At 47.0% G+C, this 13535-nt stretch overlaps 1 long non-coding RNA gene across 1 annotated transcript; it reads left to right on the forward strand.

Annotated features, from left to right (window-relative positions):
- The first annotated feature begins 1637 nt into the window (after positions 1-1637).
- On the forward strand, positions 1638-13315 carry LOC117526973. The gene is made up of 3 exons (XR_004565403.1): positions 1638-1856; positions 12791-12793; positions 13048-13315. It is a non-coding gene; the product is annotated as an uncharacterized LOC117526973 (long non-coding RNA).
- The last annotated feature ends 220 nt before the right edge of the window (positions 13316-13535 follow it).

Below are 13535 nucleotides of genomic sequence, written 5' to 3' on the forward strand. Positions count from 1 at the left end.
TAACTTGCTGTTCCAATGATTGTCGTTCTTCAGGTGGTGCATTCTACCCACTGGTTCCACCAGAATCCACCACCCTTGCATATGTCCGATGCCTTGTTTCTAGTCCAGATATTATAACATCATCTTTTCTAGTGAATTGTTCAAGTTCATCTACACGTTGTTCAAGTTTCTTAATGATCTTGTCCTTCTCTTTAACCAGTTTTTGGAGTTCTTTAATCTCCACCGTCAGCTTGTCTAAATTAGACATGTCTTTTAATATCTGGTTTATTGAGGTCTTTATCTCCTCTATATTTTCCTCAAGTTTCTCCGTTTTCTTGGGTGGTGCCATGTTAACTATCGTGGCTTAGTATGGCCACTGTTAACTGCAAAAAACAATTTTCACCCGTAACCTCCACCACCACAGGTCCGGTCACCGCACACCAACCCTCCCCGTTGCTAACCTCGTTCACAGGCGCCCCCAGCCTCGGTCGTAGCCGCTGCTAGCCACGGATGTAGCCGCCATCAGCCAGGAATGTAGCCGTAGGCGGCCTCAGATGTTACCGCCGCCAGCCTCGGTTGCCGCCGCCGCCAGCCCCGGATGTAGCCGCTGTTAGCCTCGGATGTAGCCGACGCCTCGGGCCTGGATGTATCGCCGCCACCGATGCCTCGGGCCTGGATGAACTGCCGCCACCGATGCCTCGGGCCTGGATGAACCGCCTCCACCGATGCCTCCGCCGCCAGCCCCGGATGTAGCCGCCGCCAGCCGCGGACGTAGCCGCTGTTAGCCTCGGATGTAGCCGACGCCTCGGGCCTGGATGTATCGCTGCCACCGATGCCTCGGCCTTAACACAATTCTTTTTAACACAGTCATATCTATGTCATAACAATCCATACATGATTTATTTTTGCATTTGTTAACAATATCTATTAGCTCTTTCTCAGTCACTCCAGACAGGAACATTGTACTTGAAATTGTATTGAACTGTCGAGTCGCGTTGTCAAGTTGATTATCCATACCCATAGAAATTTTACTCGCTAAGTCTGGCCCAACATTTACAAAAAAACTATTAAATTTATTAACAACATCGCACATATTATAATTATCACCGTTATTATCAATAAAATAGTCAGGATATGATAATTATTTTTGTGTCCTTTGATAACACTATTCAAAATTCCCCAAACCTTTTTAATGTCATTTTTATTATTATGTAATAAATTGGTATAATTTCTTGCTAGTTCTCTTAATTTCAATCAATTTATTTTTATAGCTTTTATATCTATGTTCAGATTCCACAGTCCTTAATCTAACAAATTCTCTGTATAAATTATTTTTCTTTTTACAAGCATTTTGCAATCCGTTCGTCATCCATGGACATTTTATTACTTTATTGTTTTTACTAATTTGGCAAATTGGACAGCATTTATTATATATTGCAGTAAAGATTTCTAAAAAATTATTAAATGAAACATCCGCATCACTTTCACTATACACAGTGTTCCAGTCAAGCTCTAGCAGATTTTGATGAAGAGCATTAATACTTTTATAATTTTTTATTCGTTTGTATATAGGTTTTTGGGGTGCCTTACAGGTACTAAAGTTGTCATCATGTACTATAAAGACAGGTAAATAGTCGGTAATATCACAAATCAGCAGACCACAAGTATTTGTACACTCCATATTGTTTGTGAAGATATTATCAATGAGCGTAGCACTGTGAGATGTTATTCTACTGGGTTTGGTGATACTTGGATAGAGGCTCATACTGTACATCCTATTAATATATTCATCAGTTGGTTTGTGATTATTTGGGTTAATCAAATCTATATTATAATCCCCACAGATAAATATTTTTTTATTACTTAATACTGAGAATGTTTTTTCAGATCAAATTGTTGGGAAAGTGTCGTGACACGGACCCACAACAGGGGGCGTAAATGAATGGACAATGGATAAGCCAAAAGTAACAATTTACTGTTGTGAAGTGCACAACGAGATACAAACAATTACAGTTTTTGGAGTCAAACAATGTACAACGGTGACGTGTGGGTAGGCTCGAGGATAGAAGACGTCTGTCCAGAGAAGAGCCGGGTCCCACACGATTTCCACTGCCAACGGATCTGGAACACACCGGAGCCGCCAAGTCCTGAGCCCCCAGGTGGCCACTGTCTCCAGCTGTCAGATCTGGTACTGCTGGCAGGAAGCAGAAACAGTTAATGGTAGGTGTGTGTGTGCACACACCCAGTAAACAGTCAGCAAACAGTTCCGTACGGAGGGCAAACACCTCCACCTCCAAACAACCACGTGCAGGTCCTGACACTACTTATCCATGAGGAGAGAGATACGTCGTCTCCTGTTGGATGTACAATCCCAGCCTCCAGCTGTGGAAAGGTCCAGGAACGCCTGCAAGACAATCAAAGATCACTGTGCGATCGGCACCAAAACTGCTGAGAGGTTTACCTGCTAGGTAGACTGATTTCTCTGCAGCGAGGTGGAGTTGCTGCCTGGCTTTTATAGTGAGGGTGATGATGATGAGGGACAGCTGTCAGATGGTGATGAGGGACAGCTGTCATCTCCAGCTGCTCCCGTGAGGCGGCGGCGCCCTCTCGTGCCTGAAGCCCGCCATTCAGGCAGGACGCCCTCTGGTGGTGAGCCAGCAGTACCTCCTCTTCTGGCGGCCACACAACAGGACCCCCCCCTCAATGGGCGCCTCCTGGCACCCAACCAGGTTTGTCGGGGTGACGACGGTAGAAATCGGCCAGGAGGGCCAGGTCCCAGGAGCGCTCTTCAGGTCCATATCCCTCCCAGTCCACCAGATACTGAAATACCCGGCCCTTTCGATGGACGTCCAGGAGCCTGCGCATGGTTCAGGCAGGCTCCCCATCGATAATCCGGGCAGGAGGCGGCGCCGGTCCGGGGGTGCAGAGTGGAGAGGAGTGGCAGGGCTTGATATGGAACACATGGAAGACGGGGTGAATCCGCAGTGAAGCTGGTAGCTTCAGCTTCACTGCGGCTGGACTGAGGACTTTGAGTATGGGGAAAGGTCCGATGAATCTGTCCTTTAACTTTTGGGATTCCACTTGCAGGGGAATGTCCTTGGTGGATAACCAAACCTCCTGCCCGGGCTGGTATGCAGGGGCCAGGGGCATGGGTCTTAGCCCTCGCCCGGGCTTTAAGCAGGGCAGAGTGGCAGTGCGCCACACCCGACGGCACCTCCTTAGGTGGGCCTGGACCGAGGGCACACCAACCTCTCCCTCCACCATGGGAAACAATGGGGGCTGGTACCCCAAACACACCTCAAACGGGGAGAGGCCGGTGGCAGATGAGATCTGGCTGTTGTACTCGATCCAGGCCAGATGGTAACTCCAGGCCGTCGGGTGCGTGGAGGTCATGCAGCGGAGGGCCTGCTCCAAGTCCTGGTTCGCCCGCTCTGCCTGTCCGTTCGTCTGGGGATGGTACCTGGACGAGAGGCTCACGGTGGCCCCCAGTTCCCTACAGAAACTTCCCCAAACTTGTGAGGAGAACTGGGGACCACGGTCGGAAACGATGTCAGATGGAATCCCGTGCAGACGTACAACATGGTGGACCAGGAGGTCTGCAGTCTCCTGGGCCGTCGGGAGCTTCGATGTGGGACCAGGGGCGGTGGGGCACAGGTAGCGATTGAAGGAGTCCCTGTGCCCTTTGGTGATCGGCTTTTCCCCTGGCGCAGGTGGTGCAGGCCTGGACATACTCCCGGACGTCGGCTTCCATGGACGCCCAGCAGAAGCGCTGCCGAACCACTGCCATGGTTCTTCGCACCCCTGGGTGACAGGAGAGCTTAGAACCGTGACAGAAGTCCAGGACTGCAGCTCTGGCTTCTGGTGGGACGTAAAGTCTGTTCTTGGGGCCGGTCCCCGGGTCCGGGTTCCATGCCAGGGCCTCCTGGACGGTCTTCTCCAAGTCCCAGGTGAGGGTGGCCATGATAGTGGACTCGGGGATGATGAGATCCGGAGGATCTGACAGCTCGGTTTTGACCTCCTCTTCGTGGACCCGGGACAGGGCGTCAGATCATTGGTTCTTAGTCCTGGGGCGGTAGGTGATCTGGAAGTCAAAACACCCGAAGAACAGTGACCAGCGGACTTGCCTGGGGTTCAGACGTTGGCAGTCCGGATGTATTCCAGGTTCCGATGGTCCGTGAAAACCGTGAAAGGTACCGCAGCTCCCTCCAACAGGTGACTCCACTCCTCAAGAGCCTCTTTCACCGCTAGGAGTTTCCGATTGCCGACGTCATAGTTTCGCTCTGCCGGGGTCAACCTGCAGGAAAAATAGGCACAAGGGTGGAGGACCTTATCGGACTCCCTGCTCTGGGACAGCACGGCTCCTATCCCTGAGTCAGAGGCATCCACTTCAATGATAAACTGGCGATTGGGATCGGGCTGCACCAGAACTGGTGCAGTCGAGAACAGGCTTTTCAACTCCCTAAACGCGGCGTCGCACCGATCTGACCAGGTGAAGGGGACTTTAGTGGAGGTAAGGGTCTTCAGGGGGCTGACTACCTGACTGTAGCCCTTGATGAACCTCCGGTAGAAATTTGCGAAGCCGAGGAACTGTTGTAGTTTCCTACGGCTTGTTGGTTGGGGCCAATCTCTCACCGCCGCAACCTTGGCCGGATCAGGGGCGACGGAGTTGGAGGAGATTATGAACCCCAGGAAGGACAAAGAAGTGCGGTGGAACTCGCACTTCTCACCCTTCACAAACAGCCGGTTCTCCAACAACCGCTGTAGGACCTGACGTACATGCTGCACATGGGTCTCAGGATCCGGGGAGAAGATGAGGATGTCGTCCAGGTATACAAAGATGAACCGGTGCAGGAAGTCCCGCAAGACGTCATTAACCAACACTTGGAACGTTGCGGGCGCATTGGTGAGGCCGGACGGCATGACCAGGTACTCAAAATGACCTAACAGGGTGTTGAATGCCGTCTTCCATTCGTCTCCCTTCCGGATCCGAACCAGGTGGTGCGCGTTCCTAAGATCTAGTTTTGTGAATATTTGGGCTCCATGCAGGGGCATGAACACCAAATCCAGCAGAGGTAACGGGTATCGGTTGTGAACCGTAATTTCGTTCAGCCCTCTGTAATCAATGCATGGACGGAGTCCGCCGTCTTTCTTGCCCACAAAAAAGAAACCTGCACCCATTGGGGAGGTGGAGTTCCGGATCAATCCGGCAGCTAAAGAGTCCCGGATGTAGGTCTCCATTGATTCACGCTCAGGATGTGAGAGATTGTACAGCCTGCTGGATGGGTATTCAACGCCCGGAATCAAATCAATGGCGCAATCGTACGGCCGGTGCGGGGGAAGAGTGAGTGCCAGATCTTTGCTGAAGACGTCAGCAAGATCGTGGTACTCCTCAGGCACCGACGTCAGATTGGGGGGAACTTTGACCTCCTCATTAGCTGTCACACCGGGTGGAACCGAGGATCCTAAACATTCCCGGTGGCAGGTTTCGCTCCACTGCCTCACAACCCCAGATGACCAATCTATCCGGGGATTGTGCTTCACCATCCATGGAAACCCCAAAATCACTCGGGAGGTAGAAGGGGTTACGAAAAACACAATCTCCTCCCTATGATTCCCAGACACAACCAATGTCACAGGCCGTGTCTGGTGTGTGATTAATGGGAGAAGGGTGCCATCTAGTGCCCTTACCTTCAGTGGAGAAGGGAGAGCCACTAGAGGGAGCCCAACCTCCCTTGCCCATCTGTTATCCAGCAGATTCCCCTCTGATCCCGTGTCCACCAGTGCTGGGGCGTGAAGGGTGAGATCCCCACTCAGGATCGTTACTGGGATGTGTGCAGATTTACGGGATTTTTCATCGTGAATGTTATGGCCCACCTTTAGCCCAGTCTCTAAGGGCGGGCGTTGTAGTTTAACCGTTTGGGGCAGTTTTTCTGTATATGCTCACATGAATCCACAGTAAAAACATTCCCTGCGGGCCAGCCTCTGTTGTCTGTCATTGGATTTAACTTTGGCCCTGCTCGTGTCCATGGCTTCGTCAGCAGGGGGAGCTGTTGCCACACGGAGCTCTCCGGCTGTGGAGCGTGGGGACGACGGCACCCTTTTGGACCCGGAAGGGAGAGGGACGGCTCGCGCCTGGCCATGTCCTTCGCCTCGCTCCCGACGATGTTCTTCCAACCGGTTGTCTAACCGTATGACCAGATCGACAAGTCTGTCAAAATCCCGCGGCTCATCCTTAGCCAGCAAGTGCTCCTTCAGGACTGGAGACGAAGGCGGCGCGGAGTGCAACGTTATTCCAGCCAGACCTCGCAGCCACGATGCGGAAGTCGACTGCATAAGCGGCTGCACTCCGATGCCCCTGTCTCATTGACAGCAGCACGCTTAATGCAGTCTCGCCTCTATTGGGATGATCAAACACCTGTTTAAACTCCCTTACAAACCCAGTGTATGTGGTTAAGAGCCGTGAATTTTGCTCCCAGAGTGCCGTAGCCCAGGCGCGTGCCTCTCCTCGAAGCAGATTAATGACATAAGCTACCCGGCTAACATCGGACGCGTACATCACGGGATGCTGTGCAAAGACAGGCGAACACTGCATTAAGAAGTCCGCGCATGTCTCAACACAGCCTCCGTATGGTTCCGGGGGGCTTATGTATGCTTCAGGGGACGGGGGGGGGGGTGTTCGTTGAACCACCACTGGAATGTCTGTATCCAGTACTCGGTCAGCAGCAGGAGGAGCTGCAGAACCCCCCTTGCTGGCGCGCTTCCACCTGGGCAGTGAGATCCTCCATCCTCCGATTGAGAATCACATTCTGCTCGGTCACCAAGTCCAACCGAGCAGCGAAGGTGGTTAAGATTTGCGGTAGCTCACCTAACACGCCTCCTGCCAATGCCTGTGCACCCTGCGTTCCCATTGGTGGTTCATCCGATGGTTGACGCCCCTCGGGATCCATGACGCTGGCCGAGAAATCCTGTTGGGAAAGTGTCGTGACACGGACCCACAACAGGGGACGTAAATGAATGGACAATGGATAAGCCAAAAGTAACAATTTGCTGTTGTGAAGTGCACAACGAGATACAAACAATTACAGTTTTTGGAGTCAAACAATGTACAACAGTGACGTGTGGGCAGGCTCGAGGATAGAAGACGTCTGTCCAGAGAAGAGCCGGGTCCCACACAATTTCCACTGCCAACGGATCTGGAAGACACCGGAGCCGCCAAGTCCTGAGTCCCCAGGTGGCCACCGTCTCCAGCTGTCAGATCTGGTACTGCTGGCAGGAAGCAGAAACAGTTAATGGTAGGTGTGTATGTGCACACACCCAGTACACAGTCAGCAAACAGTTCCGTCCGGAGGGCAAACACCTCCACCTCCAAACAACCATGTGCAGGTCCTGACACTACTTATCCATGAGGAGAGAGATACGTCATCTCCTGTTGGATGTACAATCCCAGCCTCCTGCTATGGAAAGGTCCAGGAACACCTGCAAGACAATCAAAGATCACTGTGCGATCGGCACCAAAACAGCTGAGAGGTTTACCTGCTAGGTAGACTGATTTCTCGGCAGCGAGGTGGAGTTGCTGCCTGGCTTTTATAGTGATGGTGATGATGATGAGGGACAGCTGTCAGATGGTGATGAAGGACAGCTGTCATCTCCAGCTGCTCCCGTGAGGCGGCGGCGCCCTCTCGTGCCTGAAGCCCGCCATTCGGCAGGACGCCCTCTGGTGGTGGGCCAGCAGTACCTCCTCTTCTGGTGGCCACACAACACAAATCAAATCAAATCAATTTTATTTATATAGCGACAAATCACAACAAACGGTTGCCCCAAGACGCTTTATATTGTAAGGCAAAGCCATACAATAATTATGGAAAAACCACAACGGTCAAAACGACCCCCTGTGAGCAAGCACTTGGTGATAGTGGGAAGGAAAAACTCCCTTTTAACAGGAAGAAACCGCCAGGGAGAGAATCAGGAAAAAGACATGCTGTGGAGGGGAGCAGAGATCAATCACTAATGATTAAATGCAGAGTGGTGCATACAGAGCAAAAAGAGAAATAAACACTCAGTGCATCATGGGAACCCCCCAGCAGTCTAAGTCTATAGCAGCATAACTAAGGGATGGTTCAGGGTCACCTGATGCAGCCCTAACTATAAGCTTTAGCAAAAAGGAAAGTTTTAAGCGTAATCTTAAAAGTAGAGATGGTGTCTGTCTCCCTGATCCGAATTGGGAGCTGGTTCCACAGGAGAGGAGCCTGAAAGCTGAAGGCTCTGCCTCCCATTCTACTCTTACAAACCCTAGGAAGTACAAGTAAGCCTGCAGTCTGAGAGCGAAGCGCTCTGTTGAGGTGATATGGTACGATGTGGTCCCTAAAATAAGATGGGACCTGATTATTCAAAACCTTATAAGTAAGAAGAAGAAGAATAAATTCTATTCTAGAATTAACAGGAAGCCAATGAAGAGAGGCCAATATGGGTGAGATATGCTCTCTCCTTCTAGTCCCTGTCAGTACTCTAGCTGCAGCATTTTGAATTAACTGAATTAACTTAGTTTTTCAGCATCACTCTGAGACAAGACCTTTCTAATTTTAGAGATAATGAGCAAATGCAAAAAAGCAGTCCTACATATTTGACTCCAAGATTTCTCACAGTATTACTAGAGGTCAGGGTAATGCCATCCAGAGTAAGGATCTGGTTAGACACCATATTTCTTATTTCAGATTTGTGGGGCCAAGTACAGTAACTTCAGCTTTATCTGAGTTTAAAAGCAGGAAATTAGAGGTCATCCATGTCTTTATGTCTGTAAGACAATCCTGCAGTTTAGCTAATTGGTGTGTGTCCTCTGGCTTCATGGATAGATAAAGCTGGGTATAATCTGTGTAACATTGAAAATTTAAGCAATGCTTTCTAATAATACTGCCTAAGGGAAGTATGTATAAAGTGAATAAAATTGGTCCTAGCACAGAACCTTGTGGAACTCCATAATTAACCTTAGTCTGTGAAGAAATTGTAAGCTATTAGATAAATATGATTCAAACCACCGCAGCGCAGTACCTTGGCATGCTCTAATCTCTGTAATAAAATTTTATGGTCAACAGTATTAAAAGCAGCACTGAGGTCTAACAGGACAAGCACAGAGATGAGTCCACTGTATGAGGCCATAAGAAGATCATTTGTAAACTTCACTAATGCTGTTTCTGCACTATGATGAATTCTAAAACCTGACTGAAACTCTTCAAATAGACCATTCCTCTGCAGATGATCAGTTAGCTGTTTTACAACTACCCTTTCAAGAATTTTTGTGAGAAAAGGAAGGTTGGAGATTGGCCTATAATTAGCTAAGATAGCTGGGTCAAGTGATGGCTTTTTAAGTAATGGTTTAATTACTGCCACCTTAAAAGCCTGTGGCACATAGCCAACTAATAAAGATAGATTGATCATATTTAAGATCGAAGCATGAATTAACACTGCTATTACCAGCATTTTTACACTACTCTTCTATCTACCAAGCGCTGCCAAATGGCAGCACTGGGTACTTTACATCTCATTAGGCCACATTTTGTTATGTACATGGAGGCCATTAGATCAGAATGTGCAAGTGCTGGAAAGCCAGCTCACAACACATACTCACTCTGTTGACTGAGAGACGCAGAGATGGCTAAGCTTTATAGCACAGAGCATATAAGATATTTTGGACATCCAGTGTGGGCAGCAAAGTACTGTGCATATGACAATAAAGCTTTGAATCTTGAATCTAAATTTCTTCTACTAAGTGTTGTGTTTTTTGTAACAAGTTCACAGAAAGGAGATGTGGCAGTGCCAGGTGCGTTCAAACAAACTAGGTCAAATGTCACCTGGTAACAATAGAAATAATAAGAATATAGAAATAACAAAACATTAGCATAATAACTATTGAAGTAATAGTGGTACAAATATCATTCCTAAAGCTATGGGTATGTCTTTATGGTCAAAGAATCTGATAAACTTGAAAAGTTTATTTTATTCTTTATAACTAAACATCTGTTTTTTCTTATGTACATGGGTTCTGTCTTTAGAGTTACTTCTTACAAATGCAACTGAAACTATTTTTTTATTTTGCTGACACAAAGAGGACAAATGCGAAAGCTGAATAAGGTGCTACTGTGTATTAGCTCATGAAAGGGGGTCGTTGAGATGTAAGATGTAAATCCAGGGAGTGCAGCTGCCATTTGGCAGCGCCTTGGGATTTAAAGGTATAACTGCCATTTGGCAGGTCCTTGGGATTTAAAGGTATAACTGCCATTTGGCAGGGCTTTGGGAGTAGGAGTGTTAATGGTAGGGCTTCCTTGAGCAGCCTGGTAGGAATGGGGTCTAATAGACATGTTGATGGTTTGGAGGAAGTAACTAATGAAAATAACTCAGAGAGAACAATCGGAGAGAAAGAGTCTAACCAAATACCAGCATCACTGAAAGCAGTCAAAGATAACGATATGTCTTTGGGATGGTTATGAGTAATTTTTTCTCTAATAGTTAAAATTTTATTAGCAAAGAAAGTCATGAAGTCATTACTAGTTAAAGTTAAAGGAATACTCGGCTCAGTAGAGCTCTGACTCTTTGTCAGCCTGGCTACAGTGCTGAAAAGAAACCTGGGGTTGTTCTTATTTTCTTCAATTAGTGATGAGTAGTAAGATGTCCTAGCTTTACGGAGGGCTTTTTTATAGAGCAACAGACTCTTTTTCCAGGCTAAGTGAAGATCTTCTAAATTAGTGAGATGCCATTTCCTCTCCAACTTATGGGTTATCTGCTTTAAGCTGCGAGTTTGTGAGTTATACCACGGAGTCAGGCACTTCTGATTTAAGGCTCTCTTTTTCAGAGGAGCTACAGCATCCAAAGTTGTCCTCAATGAGGATGTAAAACTATTGACGAGATAATCTATCTCACTCACAGAGTTTAGGTAGCTACTCTGCACTGTGTTGGTATATGGCATTGGAGAACATAACAAAGAAGGAATCATATCCTTAAACCTAGTTAAAGCACATTCTGAAAGACTTCTACTGTAGTGAAATGTATTCCCCACTGCTGGGTAGTCCATCAAAGTAAATGTAAATGTTATTAAGAAATGATCAGACAGAAGGGGGTTTTCAGGGAATACTGTTAAGTCTTCAATTTCCATACCATAAGTCAGAACAAGATCTAAAGTATGATTAAAGTGGTGGGTGGACTCATTTACATTTTGAGCAAAGCCAATCGAGTCTAACAATAGATTAAATGCAGTGTTGAGACTGTCATTCTCAGCATCTGTGTGGATGTTAAAATCGCCCACTATAATTATCTGAGCTAAGCACTAAGTCAGACAAAAGGTCTGAAAATTCACAGAGAAACTCGCAGTAATGACCAGGTGGACGATAGATAACAACAAATAAAACTGGTTTTTGGGACTTCCAATTTGGATGGACAAGACTAAGAGTCAAGCTTTCAAATGAATTAAAGCTCTGTCTGGGTTTTTGATTAATTAATAAGCTGGAGTGGAAGATTGCTGCTAATCCTCCGCCTCGGCCCATGCTACGAGCATTGTGGCAGTTAGTGTGACTCGGGGGTGTTGACTCATTTAAACTAACATATTCATCCTGCTGTAACCAGGTTTCTGTAAGGCAGAATAAATCAATATGTTGATCAATTATTATATTGTTTACTAACAGGGACTTAGAAGAGAGAGATCTAATATTTAATAAACCACATTTAACTGTTTTAGTCTGTGGTGCAGTTGAAGGTGCTATATTATTTTTTCTTTTTGAATTTTTATACTTAAATAGATTTTTGCTGGTTATTGGTGGTCTGGGAGCAGGCACCATCTCTATGGGGATGGGGTAATGAGGGGATGGCAGGGGGAGAGTAGCTGCAGAGAGGTGTGTAAGACTACAACTCTGCTTCCTGGTCCTAACCCTGGATAGTCACGGTTTGGAGGGTTTAAGAAAATTGGCCAGATTTCTAGAAATGAGAGCTGCTCCATCCAAAGTGGGATGGATGCCGTCTCTCCTTACAAGACCAGGATTTCCCCAGGAGCTTTACCAATTATCTATGAAGCCCACCTCATTTTTTGGACCCCACTCAGACAGCCAGCAATTCAAGGAGAACATGCGGCTAAACATGTCACTCCCGGTCCGATTGGGGAGGGGCCCAGAGAAAACTACAGAGTCCGACATTGTTTTTGCAAAGTTACACACCGATTCAATGTTAATTTTAGTGACCTCCGATTGGCGTAACCGGGTGTCATTACTGCCAACGTGAATTACAATCTTACCAAATTTACGCTTAGCCTTAGCCAGCAGTTTCAAATTGCCTTCAGTGTCGCCTGCTCTGGCCCCCTGAAGACAATTGACTATGGTTGCTGGTGTCACTAACTTCACATTTCTCAAAACAGAGTCGCCAATAACCAGAGTTTGTTCCTCGGCGGGTGTGTCGCAGAGTGGGGAAAAACGGTTAGAAGTGTGAACAGGTTGGTGGTGTACAGGGGGCTTCTGTTTAGAACTACGCTTCTTCCTCACAGTCACCCAGTCGGCCTGCTGACCCGGCTGCTCGGGATCTGCTCGAGGACAGCTAACGGCGGCTAAACTACCTTGGTCCGCACCGACTACAGGGGCCTGGCTAGCTGTAGGATTTTCCAAGGTGCGGAGCCGAGTCTCCAATTTGCCCAGCCCGGCCTCCAAAGCTACGAATAAGCTACACTTATTACAAGTACCATTACTGCTAAAGGAGGCCAAGGAATAACTAAACATTTCACACCCAGAGCAGAGAAGTGCGGGAGAGACAGGAGAAGCTGCCATGCTAAACCGGCTAAGAGGTAGTAGCTGTGCTAAGCTAGTGGATTCCTAAAAACACACAAAGTGAATAATGTGTAAATAATTTAGAGGTGATTCAGCAGAGAGAGTGCTTTAGTTAAGGCACGTGAAGATTACACTGTGAAACAAATCTTTATCTAGATCAATCTAACTACGCAGATTAAACAGCTAACAGATACAGCAAAACACCGTTGTGCTCCGGAACAGGAAGTGATACCGTACCGCAGTAGAGACCAGTAGAGTGGCTTTTCCCAGTGAGTTTTCCACCCAGTCTGTAAATATTTCTAAACTCGACCCTGATGACCTGTATATGCAGCTAACAATAATGTTTTTCTTTTTTCTGTTAATTATTTCTACGGATATGCATTCTAATATGTCATTTATTGTCATTGTCATACTTTCTATTACTCTAAATTTAATGTTTTTATGGACATATAAAGCAACTCCACCTCCCATTTTGTTTGTTCTGTTTACGTAATTCAAGTTATAACCCTCTAATTCAAAATCTATGCCTTTATCATCATTAAACCATGTTTCTGAAATTGCAATAACGTGAAATGGCTGCGTGAACTGTTGCAAAAATTCTTTGATGGAAGTGAAATTACTATACATACTCCTACTATTAAAGTGACTAATTGAGAACTTGCCCTCAGAATTAACATAATTATTAAAATCATCTTCAGAAAAGTACTTGCAGTCAATTGTGTTAGATAGTAGAAACAGGTTATCAGGATCTTGTTCATCTTC

This window comes from Thalassophryne amazonica, chromosome 15 (assembly GCF_902500255.1).
Source record: "Thalassophryne amazonica chromosome 15, fThaAma1.1, whole genome shotgun sequence".
In the NCBI taxonomy this organism is placed as follows: domain Eukaryota; kingdom Metazoa; phylum Chordata; class Actinopteri; order Batrachoidiformes; family Batrachoididae; genus Thalassophryne; species Thalassophryne amazonica.